The 27,643-nt window shown below is 50.5% G+C and overlaps 1 long non-coding RNA gene across 1 annotated transcript in view; it reads right to left on the bottom strand.

Moving 5' to 3' along the window:
- Positions 1-204: 204 nt before the first annotated feature.
- LOC109381858 (uncharacterized) overlaps positions 205-27,643 on the bottom strand; it is a 72,637-nt gene continuing 45,198 nt past the window's right edge. Inside the window, exons 3-4 of the long non-coding RNA XR_002123829.1 lie at positions 9,253-9,420; positions 205-3,207 (exon numbers count right to left, since the gene is read on the bottom strand). This is a non-coding gene — a long non-coding RNA (uncharacterized LOC109381858). The remainder of the gene's footprint in view (positions 3,208-9,252; positions 9,421-27,643) is intronic.

Raw genomic sequence — 27,643 nt, 5'->3', positions numbered from 1 at the left:
ATTTGAGCACCTACTCTGTTCCAGGCACTGTTCCAGGCACTGGGGAAGCATAACAGACACAGGTTCTGCCTTCCTGGGACCAGAGGGGACACAGACCCTAAAGCAAATAATCACACAGTGAAACCAAGACAGCGATAAGCGCTATCAGGGAAGGCTTCTCTAAGGTGGACATATAAGCCTCTGGTTTAATACTTCAGTCAGCCAATATTTATTGAGCACCTACTATGCATCAGGCACTGTGCTGGATGCAAGGAGGCAGAGCGAGCAAGACAGACCCAGTCCCTGCCCTCCAGGAGCTGACACCCAGCGGAGTAGATAAGCTTATGACCAATCAACATGAGTATGGGAAGTAAATGCAGTTAGGGTATTGTAGAGGGGCTGTGGAAGCAGGGAGGGCTTCCTGGAGGAAGGGAGATCAGCGGGAGCTGGGTGAGCGATTACACTTGGAAGTGGGGTGGTACAGGTCGGGTATGTCCAGTGACCTGCTGAGCTAAGGAAGGAGTGTGGGAGAAGGTGCCATAGCTTTGGGAGAAGGTCAAGACTCATTGGAAGGAGACCAGCAGTGTGTACACTGCCCTTAGAGGAGCCTCAGGTGACAGAGGGTACCGGCAGGGCTCCCCCTGTCTCTCCATCTCTCTCTGGCTGGCTGGCTCCTCTTTCGGTCTCTCTTTGTCTTTGTCAGAACCTGACAATCTCTCAGATTCTGTCACTGTCTCTCTCGGCCTCTCAGTTTCTCTTTCTCTGACTCCCTCGACTCTGGTCATCTTCACGAGATGTCAGTAAGAGACAAGGAGACGAGGAAAAACCCCGGGCGGGTGGGCAGGAAGCAAGGTCAGGGGCACAAGGACAGCTGAGTACAGGGACAGGCGGTGACTAAATGTTCTGTTTTGGAAAGACAGCTCTGGTCAGGGGCGAAGGTGGCTGACCACGAAACCCGATAACCTGGCCAAACTCTGCTCTCGCCAACCCGCTGGCCAGCAGCCCCATGACCCATGGATGCCACACAGAATTTTCCCAGAGGGCGGGGGAGCAGAGGGAAAATGGCCCCTGGCAAACTTCTCGTCTAGCAAGTGAGACCAACAGGAAGGGATGGAAATAAGGGAACAGTGAATTCTCAGGCAAGCCCTCGGTGTGGTTTAGAAGAGGAAAGCCCTGCTTATCTCTACATGTTTTTCAAAGGTTTAACAATTGATTAAGCGCACCAGGCACGGTGCTGGGTATTCAGCGCTAACTCAAGTAGAGCATGGGGGATAAGACCAGGGACTCTGGGGCCAGACCGCCTGAGTTTGATTCCTGGTTTTGTACGTTACTAGCTCTGTGACCATGGATAAGTTACTTACCCTTTTTCTTCATGTGTAAAATGGGAAGAAAATAGCACGTGTCTCATACATTTGAAGCCAAGATTAGCATTAGTTCAGATATGTCAAAGGCTTGGACTCATCCCTAGCACAGAATAAGTGCTCAACAAAATTTAAGCTATTATCATTTTAGCCTTGTGATTCAAGAGTTAACGCTAAGGAGGCGGAGGGAGTCACGTTCAAATTCCTGATTCATCACTTCCTAGCTCTGTGGCTTTGGTTATGTCTCACAAGCTCTCTGAGCATCGATTTCTTACTGTTCAGTGAAGATGATTTTCGTAATCACCTCCCCAGGTAGCCGACAGGTTCTGCGTACATGTGTAAAGGAGGTGGAAAGCATTGACTTCACAGGTGAAGACAGGAAGTCCCAAAGTTGATTAAGTTTTTTGTTTTTTTTTCATATGTCCAGCAGGCTCAGGTCCTCAGAGCACCTAAGACGTGCTGGGTCCTGTGTTTTTCCTGTCCCGGAAGACAGTAATGAGCAGCTGAAGATGGAGGGAGCCCCCTTAGTGCCCAGCGTTCGACCTGACCACAGCCGTCTCATACAGGTGGTACTAACCCATTTCACAGAAGTAGAAACTGAGGTTTAAGGAGGCAAAGAGGCTGCCCAAGGCAAAAGGTTCACGAGCACATGCTCCTCTGCGCTGCTCTTGATCTGAACTCTGATGACAACGCCACCACTTCCTGTGCGTCAGAGGCCTCGGGCCTCCACTTCTCTCCCACGCTCAGCGGCACGCTCCTGCCCCGGTACCCCCAGCGCCTGCCTCCTCAGAGCTGGCCTCAGAAGTGCTGGTGGGACTGGACAGAATCCACAAGCACGAAGCGCTGGGCTGTCCCTGAAGTACTCGTCCTGGTCTTCAGCCTGTTTTCTTATCCTGTGCCAGCCAGCTCAAAAAAAAACCTCACCTTGGCCATCGAACCCCTGAGCACGCCCCTTACTACCAAGGCAAGAAGCAGGTGGCAAGCACAGGCAGCACGGAGGAAGGGACAGAATGCACCCTGGGTTCTCACGCCTGTCTGCGTGACTTCGGACATGGCACTTCCTCCCTCTGAGCCTCCATTTCTTCATCTGTAGAATGGGTACAGTCATCCTACTATCCACCTCTTCAGTTGACATGCAGAATAGAGCATGGGTACAGCTTTAGGCATGGGGCAGGTGCTCAGAAAAGGACACTGTGTGAGCCCTCCCCCCCTACTCCAATCCCGCAAGGCCAGTTTGGCCCCTCATGGTCAAAGGTTAGCTCCTCATGAGACAGTTAAGAGCGTGAGTCCTGGGCTTGACTGCCTGGGGTCAAATCCTGCCTCTGTTACTTGCTAGCTGTGTGATCCCAGACAAGTGACTTAACCTCTCTAGGCCTTAGGTTTTCCATTCATGAAATCGATGTAATTGTAACAGTCCCCGTCTTTTAGAATTGTTGTGATGACCAAATGCGTCCCCTAATGCAAAGTCTAGGATCTTGCCAGGCACAGAATGAGGGCTACACAGAAGTCTGCTGCTCTTCAGGCACTGAGAGGGAGAAGGGACCTGGTGTCTTCTGCACAATTTACAAGGGACTCGGGGCCAGAGGTGGAATGCGGGAGATGGGGAACAACCTCGATCTGAACCAGGAGGGATTTCAGAGAGCAAGGCACACTGTACTGGGGGAAGGCTTTGCTCGGGTCCCACATGGCCCCGGAGAAGGGCTGCTCCACATCCGTCCTCTCGTGGGAGCCGGCATAGCGCTTGGGCGTCTCCGTGAGGTGGCAGCTCCGTCCTTCCAGTTGCTGAGCCTGGAACCTGGAGTCATCCATGACTTCTGTCACATAGGGTCCAGCAGTGTGTCCTGTCAGCTCCACCTTCAGTGCAAACCTACGATGGGAGACCATGGACTTCTTCCCACTCCCCACCCCCCCACCTCCAGAGCCCGCCACCATTATCTTTGGCCTGGACCATTGCAGTCACCTCCACTCGGGTTGTTCCCCTTCTCTCCATGCCCTTCACTGTCCATTTTCCACACACATCCTTTCGGAACCTGGGGCAGGCCATGCCCTCCTCTGCTCAGGACCTTCCATGGCTCCCATCTACCCCAGAGAAAAGCCCAGGTCCTTCCTATGGTTTGCAAGGCTCTGCAAGATCTGCCCCCACGTCTCTCCCTTTACGGCCTCACAGGCTGCTCCTCACTCCTGCTGCCCTGACACACTGGCTGCCTTGTCAATCTCAGGCACAAATCAGCCTCGGGGCCTTTGCACTCGCTGTCTCCCCTGCTGGGGCTGCTCTCCTTCCAGTTACCCCCATTGCTCAATCCCTCATCTCTTTCAAGTCCGTCCTCAAATATTGGCTCGGCAAGGCCTCCCCTGGCTCCCGCATTTAGATCTGTACCTCTCTGAGACTCTCCATCTCCCTCCCCTGGTTTATATTATTTCTTCTTTGCATGTATCAGCCGAAACACAATATACCGTATTTCCCCATGTATAAGATGCACCCTTTTTTGAAAAATTTGGGGTCTAAAAACTGGGTGCATCTTATACATTGGTTGTAGATTTTTTTTACTTGCATTTCCCACTTTTTTCGCGCTTGTTTCTGCGCTCATACAATGACTGTATAAGATGCACCCAATTTTTAGACCCCAAATTTTTCAAAAAAGGGTGCATCTTATACGTGGGGAAATACGGTAGTTAATTTACTTATTCATGATTATCCCCGTCTCCATCCCTAACTCCAAAATGTCAGCTCCATGCGGACTTCCCATTGGGAAGAGCAGGGTTTGGACACGGTTAGTGGGAGCTGCCTCTTAGTGCTGGCTGAGGCCCAGACGCTGTTCCAGGGACTTGGTACCCAGCAGAGTACCTGGCTTCGTGGCCCTTCAGTCGCGTGGATCTGAATGCCAGCGCTGCCATGAACTTACCAGGAAACTTTGAACCACTGAGTGGCATCACTCTCGGCCTCAGTTTCCTCACCTGTAAATGGGATGATGGTCCCTCTCTCCCAAGGTTCAATGAGCTGATGCCTCTGAAGCGCCTGGCACCCAGTGGGCACTCAATCAGAGCTCACTCCGCCCCTGGCCAACCCCCATGCTGGCTGTCCCCCAGGGGACTGTGCTGTGAGCATTATTTTTAACCGTGGCTCAGGCAGGCTGGGCAGCGGCTCTGAAGGCCGTAGGAAGACCACCGGGTAAGCAACATCCCAGATGGAGATGCCGGGAGACCAGGGTGTGGAAACACCAGGGGAGGCCGCCCTGTGTTCACACTCTGCCTGGTCACCCTTTATGCAAAATTATGTCATGTCACCCGATGCTGTTTATAAACTTAGTGCTGACCTTTCCCAGGCAGGGTGGGGGTGGGGAGAGGAGGCACTGCAGCCCAGGCTCCTCACCCCCACCAGGAACTGCTGGTGGCCCACATTCACACAGAGCAAAGTCGGGGGGCTGGCTTCTGGCCAGGCTTTGCCCGCTTGTTTCAACACCTCTGAGTGCTCCCAGATGACCAGCCCTGGGGTATTTTTAAACCCTGGCCTTGACCAACCTTTTTGCCACATTCCAGTTGGGGTTTTGATTTAGTACGTGCCCCGGTTAGGGTAGCTGGGGGGTTGGGATCCATTCCACAACAAACATCTAAGCAAATGCAAGGACCGGTGGGCCTACTGTGTGCAGGAATGGAGGCCTCAGGGGCCCCAACTCACAGAGTCCTCAAGTTGGCCTCAGTCTGGCAGGGACACCATGACAAGCACTGGAAAGGAGGCCAAGGCGGCAATGACAACTCAGATACCTACGGGGCCTAGTGGGTTATGTAAATGTATGAAGAGGGCTCAGTGCGAGGCGACAAGGAGGGGTGGGGACTGCGGTGAACTGGGCAAATGTCTGAAGGGAGCGAACGTTCCTCAGCTCTGACCTCGGTTGCCATGAGGGAATCAGGCTCCGTGTGCCCAGGGCTTCTGACTTTTCAAGAGAAGCTGTAAATCTAGGTTTATGTGGAATTTCATGCTAAAATCTCTTGACTTTTAAACGTTGGCAATGATTTTTTTTTTAAATGTTAAAAACATTTTGAGAGCCAAATGAAACCCATCTGTGGGCTGGACTCAGCCCACAGAGCCAAGGTGATGGAGGCCAACAGCTCGTGCTCTCTGACGCAAACAGATGCATTTGAACATGTTCAATCCATAGGGGCTGAGCACCTACTATGTGCTCCTCCTACTATGCGAGGCCCCAGGGAAACAGCAGGGAACAAGATGGACAATATTCCTGGCCTCATGTTGCTTCAATCCAGTGGTGAGCTGGGGCCAGCTCATACGGGCTCACAGATTCTGTAAGCTGGCCATTCTACACAATTATTCGAAATCAAATTACATGAACTGACAGTTAAATAATTATAATAAGAGTAAAGGTAACAACTACCCAAAACGCATCACTTTCTAACTATCTTACTATTGTCTATATTCCTGAGGTTATTGACGTCTATTGTGTCATGTGCCATGTTGCGCGGCGGATATCATACAGAACTGTGTGCCACTGTGCATCTCTTCCCAACTCCATGTTCAGTGAAGTCACGTTGGCAGCTGGAAATCGGCCGTGGCGGGGGTAGTTACACCACAGAAACTGGCAAATGTAAACAGAAGAGCTCCCCGCTTGCTGAAAGCCAGTGGTTAAACATTTCGCAACGAACCAGGTTAAAACAAATGTACTGATAAGCTGTAATATGTCAGACAGTAACAAGTGCAATGAGGGAAAATAAAGTAGGTAGAAGGATAGGTTGTAATGGAGGGGAGTATTTTAGACGGACAGGTCATGGACACCTTCTTCGAGGAGATATTTGAGCAGAGACCTGAATGAAGGGAGAGAGTGAGCCAGATGGGTATTTGACAGAAGAAGGTTCAGGCGAAGGGAACAGCAAGTTTCTGCCTAGGGGACAGGGACAAGCTTGCTAGTTCTGGAACAGAGAGGAGGCAAGTGTGGCAGGAGCAGAGTGAGGGAGGGAAGGGGGTACGGATGAGGTAAGGAGGTGGGCAAAGGTCAGATCATACAAGGTCTTATAGGCTATGTGTGAGGAGGAGGAATTTGATTCTAAGATGGATGGGGAGTTCTTAGAGGGTTTTGAGCAGGGGAGGTGACATGACTTAATTTATCTTTTAATAATTTTTTCTGACTGTGCTGGGTGGAGTGGAACAAAGCTGGAAGCCAAGAGGCTGGGGAGGAGACAATTGTCACAGTTCAGGCAGGTGAGGATGGTGGCCACCTGAACTGTGGTGGTGGCTGAAAAGGTGGTGACAAGAATATGGGATGTATTTGGCAGTCAAGTCAACAGTATTTCTGATGGACGTGTTATGTGGGGCGAGGAAACAGGGCCTTAAATATAACTCCTAGGTTTGGGCCTGAGCCCCTGGGGGAGGGGTGGCACCATTCCTGAGACAAGATGACCAGTGGGCAGGGCCAGGATTTCAGGAGGGCATGTGGGAGGTTCCATTTCGTGACATTTGAGGGGTCTGAGTGACACTCATGTGGAGGTGTCAGCTCGCTAGACGGGCATTGGAGTCTAGAGCACAAGGTAGTTCTGGAAACGGTGTCTCTCTGTTGCTATGGCAACCCCAACTGGGGAGGGGAGACTGTTGGGGGGCTCAGGAGGGGGTGTTCTGGGAAGGTCCCACTGTGAAAGAGTCCCAAGTGTAAGAAGAGGCATTGGGCAGGTGGAGAACGGAGAAGCAGCACCCCAGGGGGAGGGAATAGCACCCCAGGGGGAGGGAACAGCGGGGGCAAAGGCCTGGAGGCAGGGAAAAGTATAACCTTCGTGGAGGATGGTGTGGGAGGATGGTCCAGGGCTTGGGGAGATGACTAGAAAGGCAGAGGACGGAACTTCCAGGGGGCTGCTGCTTTCAGCCGGAAGTGGGTCCTGGCTGGAGTGGACCTCAGGGCACTGGAGTGAATCGTGAGCAGGTGCAGGCCACAAAGACCCTAGGAGGGAAATACGGCATCCACTTCTGGCCTTAGGTTGCACAGGTGTAGGAGCCCCCTGCCCACCCCTCCTCACAGGCCCCCAGTGCCCTACCCCCAGCGTACACAGCAGAACGCCCCTCCAAGTCAACCAAGAGTCTTTGCCAACCCAGCCACTTTCTTAGAGATTTTCTGCCGATGAGCCAGGGAAACAAAATAACCCTGAGGGGAGGGGAGAATGGTCGAAGGAATATTCTGGAACCTTTAGTTTCTGGGTTCCTATCACACGGACAGGTCAGGAGGTCACTAACCAGGACTGAGGGATGACTGAGGTGAACATGGCATGGCGGGGACCAAGGTGTATTTGGGACCTATGTAACCATCCTCTAGGAAGAGGAGTGGATGACATGGGGTCTGGCCCTGTTCCCTCTTGCGGTCTGAGTTCAAAGGCAAATTTTTCTGCTACATACTTGCAGTGTGATCTTGGGCAAGTCATGTATCTTTCTGAGCCTCCATTTCCTTATCTGTCCAAAGGGACAATAATGGCATAACAAGAGATAAAACAGCTCAGTAATTTAGCCCAGTGCCTGCCTAGCTCATGGTAAACTCTCCATAAATGTCGGCTGTCAATCAGCACTTGCAAACTCACTGATTACTGAGCGCTTACTGTATGCCAGGCTTTGAGCTGCATGCATCATCTCATTTAAGCCTCATGCCCTCCCTGTGAGCGAGGGTTATCGTGATCAACTCCATTTTACAGACAGGGAAACCGAGCCTCTGAGAACTGACCTGGCTTGCCCAAGGTAAGGTTGGTAGTGGGGCACACAGCTGTATCTGACCTCCAAACCTGTTCTTGTATTCATTCTGGGTGAATTGAGTCAGTTCTAGAATTTTTGGAAACGAGAGTCCACATGACCCCCAGCATCTGCCCACACCAGTAGGGACCCCTGCCTTTCTCAGAGCCAGTCAGCTCAGGCTACACCTTGGGTCTGGGGTGTAGACAGGACGCAGGGCAGCAAAGAGCTTGGAGAAGCAGAGCCATGCTAGGCCAGCCTGAGCCTTCCTCTTGAATTAGGAGTTCAGCAGGCACTCATGTCCCATCAATAAACGTGCCCCAAAATAGCTCACTGGGTCCGTCCAGGGCAACAGGACCAGGACGTCCTGTTCCCACTGGCCCTGGCCAGACAGTGACTGAGTACCGGCCTTCCCCATTGAAGGCTGCTGGGAGGGACGGCACAGCTCATCCTGCCTGGGGACTCATGGGAATGAGATGGGCCCCCGGGCACCAACACCTCGACCTGGGGCAGTGTGGGGCTTCCCGAACAGGCAGCTGGCGCAGAAGATGACAGCAGGTGGAACTGGGCCAACGACTTTGATCTTAGGAGACAACCTCCCGAGCAGGTTAAGAGCATGGGCGCTGGAGTCTGACAGGTGTGGGTTCAAATTCCAGCTCAGCCATTTCCTGGCTGTGTGACTGTAGGCAAGTCACTTTCCCTCTCTGAGCCTTGGTTTTCTCTCCTGGAAAATGGAGATACATAGGTCATAGGGCTGTTGACTCAGTGAGTTTATATATCCAGAGAACAGTTTGTAGACTTGGCAGGTTCATTTATTATCTGTTCCTCTCCCTCCTTTACCACAGCAACGCGAGCCCTACCAGGGCAGGGACCTTTGTCTGTGGTTTACTGAGTTCTCCAAGGCACACAGGAGGTGCTCAAGGACTATTTGTTTAGTACATGGATGGATGGGTAGATGAGTGAATGAATGAATGAATGAGTGAATGAATGAATATGCCAGGCACATAGCAAATGATCAGAAACGCTTAGACATTCTCATCGTCTCCATGGGCATTTGTAAAAGAAAAACTCTAGGATCAAATGTGACTCACAAATGAAGGAGAAAGTTCAAGTGAGTCAAGGGAAAGAAAGACAAATGTTACACACGACACACAGGAGGGATCTGCAGGGAGGAAGCTGGGAATGGGGCGCTAAGGCTACCTGACGCTGGGAGACATAAGGACCGTGGATGCCGGCCGGTCTGGAGTCCCGGGTGCAGAATGCTGGATGCACCTGCCTCGTAGCCAACATCCTGGCAGGCAGCGGCTCCTCAAGCTACCTCCTGGTCGTCCCCGTGAATGTGGGTGGGGGGCTCCGGGGCTTCTGCATCTAAGGAGTTGATTACACAGAGAAGAAGTGAGTAGGCTGGGCAACTCAACGCTGCAGACGTGTAATAATCCCATCAATGACACTGATTCACCCGCACACAGCCCTTCCCCGGGCCCGGCCCTGGTCTCTGCATGTGTCAATGCACTGAACCGTTAGGACAGCTCTAGGACATGGGTGCTATCATTATTCCCATTTTACAGATGAAGACACCTACACCAAGGCCCAGAGAAGTAGTGTGGGCTGCCCAAGGTCACAAGGTCAGTGAGTAGTCAAACCCCTCCCCCAGCACCTCGGCACCAGGGGCCACGTCCAGTTCTCCCAGTCCACAGGCTCCTCCTGCCCAGGCCTTTCTGGGCTGCCCCTCACTTGGGGCATCTACCCAGTTTGTTGTGTCACCGTCAACACTTCCTCTGGCCCCTCCTTGCACGCCCCTCCTCTACACCCTGACCTCTGACCTCCCTCTTCCCCCAGCTCCTACTGTCTCTTCTGGGCTGTGACAATTGTACACTTGTCTGTCCTCTGGATCTTGGGGGCAGGGGAGGAATCTGTGTTTTCTCTGGGACCCAGTGCCCAGCACAAAGTGGGCCCTGCTGGGAATTGTTTGTGGAGCAAACACACCCATGGGTACGGTTGTATGCCAGGAGCCAGGACCCTCAGAGCCTTGAATCCAGGATCACACCTGGGAAAGGTGATGGGTGGAGGGGACGCTATGACCACCGAATCTCAGGCCATGCTCAGGGGCCCTCAGTGCTTCTCCATGCTCTGAGGTCACTGAGGTCACAGAGCTAAGAAGAGCACAGCTGGAAAGGAACCTGTGACCCCAGAGGCCACCCTCTCAGCCCCTCTGCCTTAGCTGTTAGCTATTCATCAGTCCCCAGGGACGCTCTCAGGCCATCGGCCAGGGCCCCCATGGGGGTAGCATGGAGGAAATGTCCTCTATTTGTGCTAAACGTTGTCTGGAAATTACCTCTTCCCAACTTCAAGCAGGCCCCAGCTCCTGACCTTGTCAAATGCATGGTCCTTGGTGGCTTTCGAGATTTCAAACAACTGGCCTCTTTCCCCTTTCTGGACTTGAGGCCTGGCCCTTTTTCAGTCTCTCTGCCTGAGTCAGTCCTGGGACTCCCTAAGCCATTTTACAAGAATGATGTCCAATGAGTGGACCTTCTATGTGCCAGGTACTTGGTGGGCACTAGCTCATCTTACCCTTAACAAACTCACAAGGGCAGATGCAGAAAACTGAGGTTAGACGGGGTGAAGTCTGTTGCCCAAAGTCACACCACCGTAAACCGGATGGATTCAAAGCCACACTGAGAACCCCCGTGCCATGTGGCTGCCCGCCACCAGCTGCTGGGTGGGGAGGTGTTTCTGTTCTTCACCGAGAACTCCACCTCCCTTCTGCCCAGCTCTCGGCCAGGGCAAACGCCTGGGCGGTTCATTTCCCCTTAGTCCCCAGAGTGGGGGCTCCTTCCTGGGAGCTGGGCTGCGTTGCTAAGGTGTCAGAGGCCCTCTTCCCAGCCCCTTCTTTCATCTCTGGTGTGGGGTTCCCAGTGGGGACCTCTTCCCATCTTGCTTCCCATCGAATCTTTTAGGAAAAGGTGAGAAGGGGATTAAGGGTGGACACTGCTGGCCGGGTGCAGGCTCTGAAGTCCCAGACTCCACGTGCCCATCGGAAGGCTGGCCGGGAGGGTGGAGCTGCCCAACTTGAATTTGGCTGGTTCTTATTAGCTCCAGAGCTCTTTGGGCGGGCAGGCGAATCGAAGAAGGCCAAAGCTGTTGGCTTACTTTTTTTCCTCCTATTTGGCAAAAGGAGATCAAAGCAAAGCCTCTGCTCTGCCCGCCTCTTCCCTCCTTTTCTTTCCCTTTTCCTTCTCTCCCTTAGAAGGCTGGCAATTAAAAACCCTCACTGCGAGGGGGAAGGCTTTTGTCATCCTCATGTCTTTTCTACCATGTCCCAGGTGTGGCTCCGCATGCACTGAGCCCTGGGCTAAGTAAGCATTTCACGGGAACGGGGACACAGATTCCTGAAGTGATGAGTGACAGCTTTTGTTATTCCCACCGGCAGAGGAGGAAACTGAGGCATGAGAGGGGCGGTCCCTCTTCGGAGGTCGCTCAAGGCTCTCTGATGCCCAGGTCCACGCTCTTCACCATTCTTCAGGCCACATCCCTCCTCCAGATTCGTATTTCCACCAAGAAAAATGAAGTAAGTGCAAAGGTGGCGAACAGCAGAAATCCAACTTCAGGTGTTTTCTGAGTTCAAGGGCTCCAAACTCCAAGGACTTCAGTGTTCAGGCAAGACACACAGATGACTGAAGGCAGCCATGTTGGAGGCGGTAGGGAGTGGTGGGGACTGTGGCGATTTGGAACGCCCCTGAGATTCAAGTCATCACCAGCCCATGGCTGCCTTGGGAAATGAGGGGCCAGCGTTGGCAGAATTTTCAGGCAAGCCAAAATTCCAGATGTTTCAAGTGGAAACCTCTGTATTTTTTTATGTGGTGGAAGATAGGAGTCTATTTTTATGTTAGTGATATATAAAATAAATTGATAGTGTGCTATCTTGGTCTCCAGGATTAAATATCCTCTTTTACCACCTTTATCATAGTCCTTCCCACTGCTCTTCTGTTTTATACTTTTCTTTGTGAGCACCAAGATTATTTTATTCAATTTGAGAAAATGTTGGCAGAATTGTCATTTTAAGGATGCGAAGTCTTCCCCATTTTTTATTCTCATCTTATTTCATGCCTCTTAGGAAGACATTTTCATTTTCTTCCAAAGTCTTTTAATTTTTAAATGAGGGTGAAATTCCAAGCTGTTGGAACTGTGTAGGCCAAGTAACACTTCCCAGGGGCTGCGTTTGGCCTGGGGGGTAGGGGTGGGGGGTGGGCCTGGGACCCCAAGAAATTCAGGGCAGCCTCACCCCATGGGGGAGACCAAACACGCTGTCATTCAAATATATGGGTTAAAGACTTAAATGGAAGGCCTGAAGCCATAAAACTCCTAGAAGAAAACATAAGAAGTAAACTATTTGACATCAGTTTAAGTAATATCTTTTTGTATACATCCCCTCAAGCAAGGGAAACAAAAGCAAAAATAAACAAGTGGGATTACATCAAACTCAAAAGCTTCTGCACAGCAAAGGAAACCATCAACAAAACAAAATGGAAACCCACTGAATGGGAGAAGATATTTGCAAATGACATACCCAATGAGGGGTTGATATCCAAACTATATAAGGAACTCATACAACTCAATCACAAAAAAATAAACAAGCATTGAAAAATGGGCAGAGGACATGAAAAGACATTTCTCCAAAGAAGACATACAGGTGGCCGATGGACATATGAAAAGGTGCTCGACATCTGAAATCATCAGGGAGATGCAAATCAAAGCCACAGTGAGATATTGCCTCACACCTGTCAGAATGGCTATTATCAAAAAGTCAACCAATAACGTGTTGATGAGCATGTGGAGAAAGGGAACCCTTGTGCACTGTTGGGGGGATTGCAAACTGGTGCAGCCACTATGGAAAACAGTATGAAGTTTCCTCAAAAAAACTAAAAATGGATATACCATACGACCCAGCAATTCCACTTCTGGGTATTTATCCAAAGAAAATGAAAACACTCATTGGAAAAGATACATGCATCCTTATGTTCATTGCAGCATTATTTACAATAGCCGAGACATGGAAGCAACCTAGGCGTCCATCAATAGATGAATGGACAAAGAAAATGTAGTAGTACATATATATATATATAATATATATATATATATATATATATATATATATATATATATATACAATGGAAGTTTATGCAGCAATAAAAAAGAATGAAATCTTGCCATTTCCGACAACATGGTTGGAACTTAGAGACATTATGCTAAGTGAAATAAGTCAGGCAGAGAAAAACAAATACTGTTTGGTTTCACTTATATGTGGAATCTAAAAATAAAAACAAAACAAAAACAGACTCATAGAAATAGAGACCAAAGGGATGGTTACCAGAAGGGAGGAGGTGGGAAGATGGGTGAAAAGGAGAAATTGAATATAATCAATAATATTGTGATCAGTTTGCACGGTGACAGATGATTACTAAAATTAGTGGGGTGATCGATCACACAGTAAGGTATAAAAATGTCGAATCACTATATTATTGTACATCTGAAACTAATATAACCAATCTAAGATTAAATACCAACTACACTTTAAGAAAAAAAAAAGATAACCCTGTCCCAGGCAGGGAAATCTCGAGGGCCAGAGGAGTCAGGGTAAGCTGGGCTGAGAAACTCTGGGATGTGCGTCGCTTGACTCATTCGGGTCTCCCTTCACATGTAGCCAGATACGCCCATGGAGGCCTTGTCTTTCTACGGAAGCTCCAGCCGGCTCATCTCTGACCAGCACTTCAAATGACAATTGAAAATAGCCAACATGTTTTTTGTTTTTAAAAAAAAGGAAATTAAAAATACGTAATAGGGAAACTCAGTCAGTGGGTCAAGGAATATCGATGGAGGCCCACTGGTGCCGGGCCCTGCTCAAGGACCCGTGGACAGGGCACACGGACGAGTTCCTGCTGAAGCGGCTCACGCTCTGGTGGAGAGCATGGGCGAGAAACCCAGAAGCAGATGAGAAACTAAGGCACATTCCAGTGATGATGATGAAATAAGGTGATGGGAGGAAGAGGGCTGGGGGATCGCCGCAGACAGGGGCGTGGAGGGGGCCTCCTGGTGGAGGCGACGCCTGGCTCAGACCTGAAGGATGGAAAAGAGACAGCGGTGGGGTCCCTGCCTCAGTGGCAGTTGTGACACCCAGGAACATCACGGCAACATTTGGGCATACATCCTGCCATACTTTATTGCCCAGTTATATTTTCATATGTATATGTTTATTTGTTTAATTTCTATTTTACATGTTTGCATTTTCTAAAAAAACCAAAGTGGCCACGTAGTGTTCTCTAACCACCTTCTTTTCCAACTCAAAGCCTCAGGTTCCCCATCTGTAAACGAGAGATGATCCCCATAGCCATTCCAGAGGGTGAAGACTGTCCCAAGACGATGGCCGGTGGGACACGAATGATCCAAAGATTAGCCATTATGGGTAGTTTTACCAAGTCACTTTTCAGTGGCAGCTCTGAGAGGGAGAGGTTAGCATTTCCGTTTTGCAGGGGGAGACATGAAGGCTGAGAGCGAGCCCGCTCAGGAGAGGGCATCGCGTCACTCCCCAGCCCCCAGCCTCTGCGCGGTGAAACCTCAAGAAGACAGGGCGCCTTCTTCCCAGGAGAGGAAGTCGAGGCTGAAACCAAAGGCTTCTTTTGGGTTGTTTTTCTCCTCTCTGTGATGTTCACTTTTGTGAACATCACACTTATCTGATGTCACAGGTTTTAGGAACCCAGACCGCAGACACAAAGACGCTGTGTTATTCTTTGAAGGATTGTGCAGTGAGATAAGGCAGCTTGGTGCTGGGGATGCCGTACGTAAGGACACAAGGTTTGTTTTGCAGAATTCGGAGCCTTGGGGTTTGTTCTTGGGTTCAAAGTCGTCAGCATCTCTGAGGGGAGCTCCGTCACTGGTCACCCGGGCCACACTGCATGTGCTGAGCCCTCACGCCTTCCCCAGTGCTGTCCAAAACATCCCTATGGTGGGCACAGAGGAAAGCTGGCCCCAACACCAACATCCGGCACCAGCATCTCCCAAGGATGCTGCAGAAAAGGCAGGTGGTGGGGTGCCTGGGGATGGGGCATGCTGGTACCAACCATCTTTTGGCAGATTCTGAGTTCACCCAAAAATCCTGTTTGGTTTTCCTGGGCCTTTTGAGAATGGCACTCAAACACCTGAATCCCCTCTCTGACCTAAGTGTCATGAGACCTGCAAACCCTGCCTCCTCTGTCCGCCCCGGCGCCCATGCAGACTTTATCCACACGTAACACTTGGATACATCCTAATGAATACCTGAGTTTTGCAGTGAGTTGACTTCTGCTAAACTGAGACATGCCTGATCTTGGACTTGAGTGAAACGGGGAACAGGGGGTCATGCTAGCTCTTCTTGGAAAATCAGGTGGTGAAAGGGAAGAAGTCTGATTTCCTGAGCATGTTTCTGCCAGGATGGAAAGGACGAAGAATACAGGGTCTACCTCTACTGTAGGTATCTCTGAAGCGTTCTGATTAATTGGGTTGTTTGTTGGTTGGTTGGTTTGTTTTTGAAGAAAAAAGCTATGATTCAAGGAAGCAATTTACCACCTAAGGCATTCAGCCAGAACCAGGTCTGCCTGACTCTGGGACCATCCTCTTTTTTTTTTTCTCCTTGCTGGGCTCCTATCTTCTCATCAGTAGAGTGAGATTATTCAAGATCAAAGCTTTTCAAACATTTTATTTCAAAGTAGGCAAAACCCCTTTACCGTGGAACCTTTGCTTGTTGTCCAATGTATAAAAAAAGATAAATGAGAAACTGCAGGGAGAGGCATGTCCATTGGCCTGCAGCCTCCTCCCCAGGCCCCACGGCCCACAGGCACCACGGCCCGCAGCCACCTCACTGCTACCCTAGGATGAGGGCAGGCTTTTAGGAAACACGAGTTTGGATGATCCCAAGGCTTTGGGGAAATCTCTAAGACCAAGAGGAACGTCTCTGATCTTTGAAACATTGCTACAATGTTTTGCAGAAGACAGGCATAACCAAACCCAAACAAAAGATTTCCAACAGTGCAAACGGATGAGGAGCGAGAAATTAGCTCCCTCCCATCTCTGGCTTGCCATACCCACCCCACCCCCCACAGCTCCCAATCCAACAGCCACAGCCTCTAGGGCCTTGTGTCTCCCCCAGAGATGGTCAGTGTGTCTCCCAGTAAATACGTACATATACTGCCCCCTCTTTCCTTCACACACACACACACACACACACACACACACACGCACACACACACACACACACACACACANCACACACACACACACACACACACACACACACGCACACACACACACACACACACACACACTCATGCACTGTAGATTAATTCTACAATCACTGCTTTGCATCTTGTTTTTCTCGGCTGACATTGCATCTTGGCAGTCTTTCCATGTTAGTACTCAGAGATCTGCTTCATTCACTTCAGTGGCTGCACAATAGTGGAATGCTACTTAATTCCAACAGGGGCGAAAAAGGCCCCTATTGTTGGATACTCAGGCTGCTTCCCACTTTTTGCTGTCAAAGAACCCTGCAATGAAGTTCCTGAGGTCCTTACGTATGCATCCTGGCACACATGTCAATTGTATGCATCCTGGCACGCATGTCAATTGTATGCATCCTGGCACGCATGTCAATTGTATGTATCCTGGCACGCATGTCAATTGTATGCATCCTGGCACACATGTCAATTGTATGCATCCTGGTACACGTGTTAATTTACATGCTTGCTCTGTCCCTCCCTCCCCTTCTCTCTCTCTCTCTGCTTTTTGGCCTTATTAGTATTATTTTTGCTTATTTGCATTTTCAAATTTTGATTCCGTGAACATGTCCCATTTGTGTAATAATTAAAAGGATATGTTCAAACTTCAGCCAAGTTAGATAAACAGCCCCACGCATAAGTACAGAAAAGAAAAGAAAAGAAAAGAAAAAAAAGATCAGCCTCTGTTGCTGAGGCCTGTTTGGCTGGGAGGTTGCATTTCTAGAGAGTCATGTGCCACGGCCCAGGCCTGCCTGCTGGGACACGTCCTGGAGTGCAGGGTCTGGGTTCCAGTTCGGGCTGTGTCATTCAATTGCCAGGTGACTCCAGGTAAATCACTAGGCCTGTCTGGGCCATCAGAAGAGCGTTTACTATGTGCCAGGCCCTCAGCTAAATATGATACAGTGTCTGGGAGGCTGGTGTTATTATCACCAACTCTCAGTTGAGGAAAAGTGACCCAGGGAGAGGAAGCACTTGCCAATGGGTGAGTCAAGGAACCACTCTCTACCCAGGAGCCGGTCCTGGTTCCTCCCACCTCCCCTGAAAATACCAGTTCACCACCAAATACCATCGGCTCAGCCTTCAAAATACAGTTGACCCTTGAACAATGCCGGGGTTTCAGGGTGCTGACCCCTCCTACAGCCAAAAAATCAGAGTATAACTTTTGACTCCCCAAAAACTTAATTGCTAATAGCCTACTGTTGGACTGGAAACCTTAATTACAATATAACATAAACAGATGAAACATATTTTGGTTTTTTATTTTTATTTATTTATTTATTTATTTTTATTTACTTATTTTTTTAGCTGAGCCATCCTGCCACCTGTTGGCAGCTCAGCCCAGGCTAGGAATCGAACTGGTGACCCTGTTGCTCAGAGCTTGCACTCTTGAGTGAGCTCTTAATTCAGCCACTCGGCCGGCCCAGATGAAACGTATTTTGTATGTCGTAGGTATTAAATACTATAGTCACACAATAATGTAAGCTAGAGAAAAAATGGTATTAAGCAAATCATAAGGAAGAGAAAACACATTTACAATACTGTACATATTTATTGAAAAAAAATTGTGGACCCGTGCAGTTCAAACCCATGTGGTTCAGAGGTCAATCCCTGAACAACTGTAAATCCCTGTCTCTCACAAAGCCCTCACCTTAGAGGCCCTTCACGATCTGCAGCCCCACCCCCCACCTCTCTAAACTCAGCTCGCCTCCCCCACTCCTTCCGGCTCTGCCCCATCACACCGGGCTCACTCCCAACCTCAGGGCCTGTGCACCCGCCATGCCTCTCGACTTGGATTCTTTTCCTTCCCGGCAGGCCCAGGACGCTGTTGAGGGTGAAAACTTCAAGGAGGCACTCACTCTCAAGAGCCAGCCTGCACTTGAACGAGGCTGAGGCCAAGTGCCCTCTCACATTTTGTAGCCTGGGTCACTCGCTTGCCTCACCCTTATCCTAGCCTGCCCAGGCTTAGCTCTTATCATTTGCATCTCAGTCTAATCAAGTCTCCCTTCTGAGAGACCCCCCCACCACCACCACCACCATCTTAGCTAATGGTGTCCCTGTCCCTAGCTGGCCCACCACATTGTCTTACTTTCATTTAATGTCATTGTGCTTACGACAAAATTATTTGTTTTGTGCTCATCTCTGCCCACCAGGCTATAAGTTCTATGAGGGCAGGGACTGTATCTGTCACGTTCTCAGATATCTCCCCAAATCCCAGCACAGGTGCCAGCATTCAGGAGACACTCAAAAAATATCCGTGGGATGGATGGATGGATGAATGAATGAATGAATGAATGAATGAACAAGCTTGCTAGTGGCCAAGCCAGGATGTGAGCCTAGGTTTGCCTGATTCCCAAGTCAGTCCTACTACCCATGATGAGAAAGAAAAGGCTTAAATCCAATCAGCCGGGGACCCGTGGCTGTGGCTGTGTCACAGGCTGTCCTGATGGGAACCCTGTGTACCAAGGACAGGCTGCTGAGGAAACTTCTGGCGGTGGGGAGGAGCTTGGCCACAATCAGCGGGGCTGCTCTCAGCCTCAGGCCTTCGTGGAGCCAGCCATGCCCGCCCCCCTTCGTTCTAGTTTTTATTTTTAGCGGCGAGTTTTTGGGCACAGCGGACTCTCCTTAGGAAAAGTCCAACAAGAGGATGAGGGAGGCGGTTTTGAAATCCGGTGGGAAAGTAGGTCAGGCAGGGTTGCTGGCTGGAGTCCAGACGATAAGGCCTCTGTGGAAGTTTAATAACGTGAGCAGCCGTATCCATGACACAATTCATAACTGAGAGGAAATAGCAATTAAGAGGCAATTGTGCAACGTGGGACAAGCCTCCTTCGCAGCTCATAAAAGCAGGAGGAGGAAGAGGTGATGCTGTCATTCTGGGGCCACGAGGGGCAGGGCAGGCGACCCACGGGGGATTAGGGGCTAAGTCTCTATACGGGTGGGTGTTACACCCATATTTCCTCTGCCCCTCAGGCCTCAGGGAACTAGGAGGATGTGGAAGGCAGACGCTCCCTTCAGCAAGCACCTATTAAGAGCCCAACTGGGCTCAGGGCTGAGGTGAGAGCCATACAGCTGGCATCTTGCTACAGCTGGGAGATTTGGTCACAGCTGGACTATTTTGATGCTGCCTTGTCAAAATGGAAAATTGCTTTGATTATCGGGTGAACTGTACAACAGACACCCTTGATCCTTAGTCCATTCCCCCTCCCCCTATTCTAGTTACTATGGATGTTCAGTTTCTCCTTTATTCATTTTCGATTGTTTAATCTTTCCACGAACACTCTTTGCTTTCATAATCAGGTAAAAACACACATACACAACATTCAATCTGCTTTGGCACACTTTCTCTTTCTTGAGCAAGCCAGGCATGCACTCGCCCCAGGGCCTTTGCACTTGCTGTGCCCTCTGCCTAGAATGCTCTTCCCCTAAATGTCCACATGGCCTACCCTGCACCTCCTCCAGGTCTTCACTCAAACGTCACCTTCCCATGGAAGCCTTAGCTGGCCAACCTTTTGAAAACAGCAAACCTATCTTGTGCTCTCTACCTACATCTCCTGCTTTATTTTTATCTACAGCCCTTACACCAATTAACCCTCTCCATCTGCCGCTCATTTATTTTGTTGTCTGCTTGGTCCTACCAGTTTGTTAATGCCACCAGCCAAGGAATTTTCGTCCGTCTTGTTCTCTGCTGCATCTCCAGTGCCGGGAACCACGCCGGGAATACTATAGGCACTCAGGAAATACTGATGAATGAATGTTTGCTATTATTATCGACCGGTAAAAGGGCTGGCTATTTGCTGGTCTGTTTGGGGCTGCCTCAGAATGCCCAGAATTCCCTGGGTCAAGCCCTTCTTGGACGCGGTTGCGGGGTCGGAAGCTGGGGATCGGAACCAGGGCTGGTTCGGCTGCCCCAGTATTTGCAGCTGGCACCTGTTCTGACTGGCCAGTGCTCAGTTTGAAGATGCTCCCTGGGAGCTCTTTGGTCCTCTAGTTAAGACTCTAAATGCACTGACCCACTGACCCCACCCACCCATGAACATTTTCATGCAAGGAAACAAAGCTCTGTATGCAAAAGGGATTCCTTGTGGAACTTTTCACCATAGTGGTGAAAACACACACACACACACACACACACACACAGTCACAGAGTCAGGCAAACACAGGCTCACCCCCAGACACACGCTCACATGCGCTCAAACCGGTTTGTACACTCAGCAAAAGAGAGGCTGCTCTCCCCCCCCCCCCCCCCCCCCCCCCTGGGCACACTGACATACAGCACACAGATGCCGACTCACTCACACCCACACACAGCCAGCCACACAAACATGCACACATGTTCGCACGCTCACTGGCCTTTTACTCACTCATACATTCTTGGGCACACAGTCACTTCCATATACACGCACACGGTGGACCCCCGACACATATCCCAGACACGCCGCCTGGGACACACACCACCTGCCCTTCCTGTAGGCCAGACCCCAGGGAGCCGGTCCTCAGCTGTGGATGGAGGAGTGAGGACAGACCACATGCCCTGTCCCCAGTCTACCCTGGATCTCCACTCTGACCCCAGGCAGCCTCACAGCCGCCTGACATGACAAACCAGGGAGGGCCACCTCCGTAAGCAGCGGGTGCGTGATGTCCACATCAGCCCTGACTCTGCCGCCTCAGGGCACGTCTGCCTGGCTCATCGGTGCCCGGAGCACCCACCCACTTCCTCCCCATCAGAGAGCAGGCCGGCTCTGCTGACATCAGGCGGTTTCTGGGCCTGCCTGGCACCCAGAACAGAGGAAGGAAGCCATCTGTCCCAGCTGCAGGGGCCATCTGAGCAGCCTAGGACATGCCCGGTGGCTCCGGGAGCCAGAGCCACTGTAGCTAGGCTGCCTGCACCCGAACCTGCGGGGACACTGTGACCGGAGCTGGGGCTGCAGGGGACTGGGCCCCCTGAATTAGCCCCCTAGGTTGCAAGCACCCTCCCTTCCACACCTGAGAATGGCGACAACAGCGACTGATGTTCACTGAGCACAAGCACTGCTCTAACTTGCCATGGGACCTCATTAAATCCTCAGCAGCCCTATGGGTGGGTACCATCATCATCCTGAATAAAGAAACTGACACAAAGAGAGGTTAGGGGACGGGCCCAAAGAGCAGGATTGGATCCCTGTGGTCTGGCTCCAGATCCCTACTCTCAATCACCCGCAACCTTTCCAGCTTGTTTGTCTGTTGTCTGTTTTTGAGAGCCTCCAATATTCATGGCCTCCGCACTGCTCATCTCTCTGAATCCTGGCAACAATCTCCTGAGCAGGGTACCTGTATTAGCCCCATTTAATGGATGAGGAAACTGAAGTTTCAATGACCCTCCGGGGGCAGACAGCAAGGAAGAGGCAGAGCCGGTTTGTACCTGGGTCCGAGGGATCTTTCTGCAATGCCTGCTCACCTCCCTCATGTGCCCAAGGCTTTGAGGTGGGGAAGAGGGGACCTGACGGGGCCTTGGGGGCCGTAGAACAGTCAGAGAAATAAAAATACATCTATGTCAACAAAAACTACAAACATTTTTTTAAACAAGTGGGAGATAATGAACACACAATAAAATACACAGACATTTATGGGTTTGGTTTGATGAGTTCTGACAGATGCACTCAAGAATCAACCACCTCAAACAAGATACAAACATTTCTATGACCCAGGTCCTTCTGTTCCTTTTCAAACAACCGTTCATGACCACAGTCAGGTCACCACTGATCAGTGTGCCATCCTCAGAGGTGAGCTGTGTTTCGTCTAGGACAGGGGTCGGCAAACTGCGGCTCGTGAGCCTCATGCGCTTCTTTGGGGGACGTACATGGGGCTCTTAAGTAAAATTGCAAATGAAAATAAAACTATCCTAGTCTCATTTATAAAAATTTTAAAGGATATTATTCACAGAATGGTGATTTCATTTGTTTTATGGCTCTCAAATAGTTTTTAAATTGTTGTGAGGGACAGGATCGGCTCTTCCATCTCCAAAGTTTGCCGACCCCTGCCCTAGCGTTTCCTGTAGACGGAACCAGACAGCATGTATTCTTTTGCATCTGGCTTCTTTTGCTCAACATACCCCCTGCAAGACCCACTGTGCTATTCCAAGTATCAGGAGTCGATCCCTTTTGCGGCTGTGTCGTGGTCCACTGTAAGAGCATTCTGCAGCTTGCTTATCCAGCCTGCAGGGGATGGGGTCTGCATTTCCAGCTGTTGCTAGCATTCATGCACACTGAGCACCTACTTTGGGCCAGCTGCAGTTACTACCCAGTGTCCTTTGCACGCTGTAGGTTTGCCAATCACGTACCCACCGTGGGGCCGGAGGAAACGCAGACTCGGGGAGGGGCCCGAAGACACAGCTCACAGAGGCGTAGGCAGGATAGAAACACTGAGCAAGGGGCAGATGGAGACACAATGATGGCAGGGGCCCTCTGGCCCTGGGAGCATATGTTACTGAAAGTCGAGCTGGAGCAACAGTGTGGCAGCCGCCTGCATTTATGAGGCACCTGTTAAGTTCCTGGCCCCACTCTACTCACTTTGCATGGATCAACCCATGCAGTCCTCCAAACCACCTTTGTTATCCTGTTTCACAACTGGGTCATAGATCCAGAGTCACATATCTAGTGGGGGCGCAGAGCTGAATTTGGACTCAGGTGGTCTAGCACTAAGCGTGTCTCTTAACCGCAAGGCTATCCTGACTCATTAGCCCTCCTTCTACTTAGTTGGTGCCCCTAGTAGGGCAGGCTCAGGTACTATTTTGCCCTGGAGGCATTTCTACTCATGGTCATCTCTCCACCTGTCGGGGAGCTCCCCCAGTCTGGGCAGTCAGGATCCAAGGGTCTGGTGCTGGGAGTACAAGCAGCAGGGTGGAAGGTCAAGAGCAAGGCTAAATCCACCCTTTGAATCTTGGCTGTGCCATTTGCTGGCTGTGTGACCCTGGATCAGTCACTCAGCCTCTCTGAGCTCCCATTCCCTTATCTGTCAAACCAAAGATGATGTCGATTTGGGTATGTAATTATTAGAGCTGACTTTTACCTGCATGTTGCTACCTGCCTGTGCTTAACTCAGCCTCACAGCAACCCTGCAAAGCAGATGCTGTTTAATCCCATTGTACAGGCAGAGAAACTGAGTCTCTAACTACCATCTCCATGCTCAACATCTCCAAACATACCTCCCCGGCCAGGAGTCTCACCTGAGCTCAGGCTTGAATATCCAGCTGCGACTTGACACGCCTAAGCAGCAACCCAGACCTCCAGGTAAGAAACTGAACTTCTCATCCTCCCCGCAGGACCCCGCCCCTCCTGCAGCCTTCCCTTCAGAAAATGCCACCTCTGTCTTTCCAGAGCCTCCGGCCAGAAGCCTTAGTGTCCTCTCTTTCTCATCCTTAAGCCTTTAGAAGGCATCCGATCCTATCACTTCATTCCCTCTGCTTCCCTCCCCCCAAAACCCCACCCCGGGGTGAGTCACCAAATGCTTGCTTGTATTATTGCAATGTCCTCCAAACGATTCCCCCATTCTGCCATTTCTCCCTACCCAAAGGACGTCAGATCACGTCTGTCCTCAGCTCACACCCTCCTGTGGCTCCCATGTGACCCCGAGTAAAAGACAAGGGCTTGACAGTGCTCCACAGACCCTGCGTGGTCACCCCCGCCTTGCATCCCTGACCATTCCCCTCCAACCCAAGGGCCTTTTCACTTGCTGTTCCCTCTGCCGGGGACTCTCTGCCCAGAGATAACCACGTGGCTCCTTTCTCCCCTCCCTCAGGTCCTTGCTCCATGTGAGGCCCCGGGACCACCCTGTTAAATGAACAAGCCCCCTGCGTGAGCACCCTTTGCCTCCTTCTCTCCTTGGCATCATCACCGATGGACATGTCGAATTTCACATTTTAAATTTGATTAACATTATTATCATTTATTTTGAACGTCTCCAACCACTGTGCCCACAAGGCAGGACAGTTTCTGGGGTATCCACGGCAGCATCTTCAGCACCTCGCTGTCCTGTGTCAGTGTTTGCTTGATAAATGTTTGTTGAATGCATGAGTGGGGACCTGGAAGGGGTCAGGTGACTTCCCCAGGCCACCCGGTTAGGGCACGGAGGGGTTTGAGTCCCAAGTTGTGTCCTTAACCTCCCAGGGCCTGGTTCCAGGTCAGCACCCCAAAGATGGTGGCTGTCACTGTCACGATTTTAAGGGCGCTGCACCCATCCTTCCTTACCTCAAAGGGAAGACTGGAAGAGGGGGCAAAAAGAAGTCAGGCCTGTTGTGGCCTTTAGCCAGTAGGAGGTGACTCATCAACCCCGTGATGACAGGTGACATTCCATCCCCTTCCCTGGGGGACTTTGGCCCAAGATAAAGGGAGCGCCCAGCTTCTGGGAAGAGGAGACAAACCAGTAGGAGAGGTGGCCAGGCCACTGCCTGGGGGGTTGCATGTCTGGGCTGGAGAGCCCCAGGGTCAGTCACGAAGTGGGGGCAGCCAAGATTGGGCTGGCGGGCTGGACCCGAGCCTCCCTTCTGTAGTCAGGGATGCAGCCCGGGTCCTCTTACCAGGAAAACAGAGCAGCCAGCCTCTTGGTGCCCCTCCGTTTTCCCCCTGGCGGTTTTACGTGGGTCAGAAGAACCTGAGCCCCTCGGCAACCACTTTTTGAAAAGGACCATCAAGGGGCCACAGACTTGAGCCAGATGAGCTACATTTGAGTTCAATTTTAATTTTTAAAATATTCTAACTATCCAAATAATAGCTGAATACAGTTCTGTTGCAAATGGCTCTAGCAACACATTCCCTACTGTGAGTTTGCTGTGTCTCTAGGATTGCGTTTGACTGCATGGAACAAGTAACCAAATCTGGGGGCTTTGCCAGTGGGAGGCTCCCTTTTTCTTGTGAAAGAGGTGAACTCGTTCAGGAAGGTCACCAATGGCCAGCTCCCTGGTCTCCCGCTTTGTTGTGTGACTTTCTTAACTCATGGCTGTAGAGAGCTGCTTCACTGCCTGGCGTCCTGTGCTCAGCCCAGACAAGAGGGCGGGGAAGGGGCCAGGGGTCGGCCACGTGCCCCCTTAGATCAAGCACACGTGGTAGGTTTCTGTTTACATCTCATTGACCAGAATCAGGTCACGTGGCCACCTCACTGTACCCACATACCTGCAAGGAGGGCTGGGGAGATGATTATTTTCTTTGGGCCCATTGCCATCCCATTCAAAATCGAGGTCCTATTCATGAGGAGAAAAGGTGACGGAAGATGGACAAACACTAGTGGATCTGCCTCTGGTTTGTTTTGTGTTACGGGAATAGAAATGGGCTATAAATGTGATTTTGCACCTTCCTTTTTTAGTCACCTGACAATATGCACTTAGAGATTTGCCTTCTCGTAATTGTGAGCTGCTGCATGGTATTCTATGGGATACTACAGTATCCCCGCAGTTTATTTACCTAATCCCCTGCTCATGATTATTTTGCTTCCCATCCCCCCGAAATGTTCACTCGGCTAAACAGTGCCTCAGTGGACATCCTCACACACCCACTGTGCTCATGCGTACTTCCACAAAGCTGGGACTTCGGGCAGACACGTGCGTCTACTTAAATTGTTGGAAGTGTTGCCAAATCGACACTCAGGCTTTGCCAGTAACACTCCCTCCCACTGTGTATGAGAGGCCCTGATTCCCTCACACTTGCCAGCCAGGATATTGTCACTTAGATGTTTTTTTCCCATAGCAATTGGGGGGAGGAAATCATTATTTTTGTTATAGTTTGCATTTCTCTGATTAATATGGAGGCAAAGGCCCTTATCATTTAGGTATCTGCAGCTAGTATTTTCTGATGAGTTTATTTGCCTTTTGAAATTATCTGGCCATCATTTTCGACTTAGTTGCTTTTTCCTTTCTGATTGGCATGAGTCCTTTTCTATTCAGGGTATAAATCCCTTTTTTTTTTTAAAGTTGATTTTGTTGAGATCTAATTTGTGTACAATAGACTGCATGCATGTAAGGAGGGTTTTCTCAGTCTCAGTACTGTTGACATTTTGTTGGGGGGCCATCCTGTGCATTACAGGATGTTTAGCGGCATCCCTGGCCTCAACCCCATATGCCAGTAGCACTTCCCCTGCCAGTCGTGACAACCAGAAATGTCTCAGGACATTGGCGAATGTCTCTCAGGGGCAAAATCACCCCTGGTTGAGGACCTCTAATTTAAAGTACACAACTGTTGAGCTTTGGTAGATGTGGGCACCTCAAACCTACTATGACCTTGAAGATTTTTGTATTTAGGTTACAAATATTTCCCTCAGTCTGAGGCTTGGCTTCAATCCCAATACTTGCCCCTTCCTATCAGAGCGACCTCAGTGGAGTCACTTCGTTACTCTGAACCTCAGTTTCCCCAACTGTGACGTGGAGATAATAATTCTGACCAGGTAGTGATGTTGTGAGACTGGGAGGGAATAATTAATGTGACCGACATGTAGTAGGCACTCAGTAATGCTAGCTCCCCCATCCTTCCTCATGCGTCTATATTCACTTAGTCAGTAAATACTTCCTGAGCACCTACTATGTGCCAGGCTCTGTGCTAGGCTCCAGATACAGCGGAGAACAAGACAGACAAGGTCCATGCCGTCACTTGGAGGAGACAGAGAGTAAAAGAGAAAAACCAAAAACAAACCAACGAAAAGAACAGGACGAACAAGAACTGTGTTCTTAAAATGTTCTTATAATGACGCTGATCAACACTGGGAAGTCGATCAGCTAGTGCGGTGTGGTCGCTGCCTGGGAGGGTGGTGACTCTTGGGAGAGAGTAAGGAGGTGACATCTAGGTGGAGAGTAGAAGGAGACGCTGGAGCAGCAGGAAAGGGAGATCCAGGCGGAGGGAACAGCAAGCACGAAGGCAGCGGACACCTTTGAGGGACAGTAAGGAGGGAGGATGGCTGGGACAGAGTAGTGGGGGAGGGGCGGGGGGAACAGAGGTGAGACTCAAGGTCAGGGAGGTAAAGACAGGGAGCTGCAGGGCCTTGGCCACCTGGATAGGAGCTGTATTCTTTTCTAATGTTCAGTGAGAAGCCACTGGACATTTTTTTAGCTGGAGACACAAGTCCATGCACCAAACTCCGAGGTCTCACTCTGCAGCCTAAGCCTGGAGAAGGCACATTGGACTGTGGCTTGCCCGGCTCTCCGGGCCTCGGCCTGGCAATAGCCTATTAATAACACTAATAACCGGGCCGGCCGAGTGGCGCGATGGTTAAGAACTCGCTTGGGATGCCAGAGGGCCCCGGTTCGGATCCCACATATGAGGGCCAGTGACACT

This window comes from Hipposideros armiger, unplaced genomic scaffold (assembly GCF_001890085.2).
Source record: "Hipposideros armiger isolate ML-2016 unplaced genomic scaffold, ASM189008v1 scaffold_54, whole genome shotgun sequence".
NCBI lineage: Eukaryota > Metazoa > Chordata > Mammalia > Chiroptera > Hipposideridae > Hipposideros > Hipposideros armiger.
The sequence above is the reverse complement of the archived record's forward strand: the minus strand, read 5'-3'. Positions and strand labels throughout refer to the sequence as shown.